Source organism: Trypanosoma cruzi, assembly GCF_000209065.1.
Source record: "Trypanosoma cruzi strain CL Brener chromosome Unknown tcruzi_1047053444897, whole genome shotgun sequence".
Lineage (NCBI taxonomy): Eukaryota > Euglenozoa > Kinetoplastea > Trypanosomatida > Trypanosomatidae > Trypanosoma > Trypanosoma cruzi.
Window position 1 is genome coordinate 318 of NW_916277.1, and position 1,412 is coordinate 1,729.

General features: G+C 59.7%; 1 non-coding gene across 1 annotated transcript; it reads right to left on the minus strand.

The window, feature by feature from the left end:
- Window positions 1-1,238: 1,238 nt before the first annotated feature.
- Window positions 1,239-1,306, minus strand: Tc00.1047053444897.10. Its single transcript, XR_008254478.1, has one exon. It is a non-coding gene; the product is annotated as a C/D small nucleolar RNA (snoRNA), TB8C3C3 (small nucleolar RNA).
- Between the last annotated feature and the right edge of the window lie 106 nt (window positions 1,307-1,412).

Consider the following 1,412-nt stretch of genomic DNA (forward strand, 5'->3'; position numbering starts at 1 on the left):
ACCGCCGCTAACGTACACCGCCGACCCGCCCGCGTGCAACGACCTCAGCACAGTGTTGCTCACACGCAGCCGCGTCTGCAACAGCGACGTCGCGTGCAGCACAAGCGGCGACGCCACCGCGTCCGTCAGCCCGCTCAGCTGCGAGTAGCGCATCGGCCCCGCCGTCACAATCGTCGAGTCACGGACCGTCACGTTCGTGTGTGCCGGCAGGTTGTGCACAAACACAAGCGAGCAGTAGCCGCCTGACAGTCCGCTCACGCTCACCTCCAGGCTCCGGTCACTCGCCGGCTCGCCGCTGTAGCCCCGCACGTAGAGCTGCGCACCGCCGTCGCACACGCAGCTCCTCAATTCGATGCGCAGTGCGCCGGGAAGCATCGCCGCAACGTCGAACACCACAGCCACGCCGTTTGTGATAGACACGCCGTCCATCAGCACCGTGTCCACGGCGCGGCCAACCGTGATGGCTCTGTCCACCGTGCCGCCCCGCAGTCGCAACAACACCGCATGCACCGCGGGCATCCACACCGCCGCCGCAACCAGCGCCAACACCACAAGCAGCGCCGCACGCACAGCTGCAATGGCCCTGCGCCGCACACAGTGCCGGCCGCGCGGACGCGCACCCACAGAAGACCACATCCACCGACCCAAACAGATAATAAAGGGGCTGTCGTGGTGTGTCGCACTCGCCCCGTCGACCGTAACTCCTGCCCCGCAAATCCCTTCCTACACAGATGGAAAAACCAGAAACACTATTCCGATAGATCGCTATCACACTACTGCTAATCCTAATAATGCAAGCAATTCCTAACACCTTGAAACGATAGTTGTGCGGGTCAATCCAAACTAACTCTATCTGCTCGGTCAGAGGAGAAGAAGACAGAAACAACAGTAACTAAGCACAGTGGCACGCAGAGGCATCCGGTCACGGACAGTCTCAAACAAAGCACAACCACCGACAAAAAGAAGCACAGACGCAGTCAGCCCAGTGATGTCACCGCCCTCCCACCACCCACGCAGTCCCACACAACCAGCATGCAGAGTGGCAGGATCCCAGCAAAAAGACACATGACCATTGGCACCGCTCCTGCAACCAAATGCTTCTACCACAGAGTAGTCCTGATGCCGTGGACGAAACACAAGGGCCGGGACACACCCACGTGGCAGTGTTACAACCGGCAGCCATCGAGCGTGTCAAAGGATGAAATGGTGACACGGAAGAGGAGCGGAGGAATCGCCGTTTGCCAGTAGTCAAGGCTTCGTTCCTCCCCCACGTGGGTCGGCATTGCAAAACAAACAGCGGCACCATAAGAGCACACGGCACACACAAGAAGGACGGATGAAGAAGTACGGTGACGGCACTCAGACACGGGGCACAAGAGCCCAAATCAATTGTGCGTTCTGTTGCTCATAGA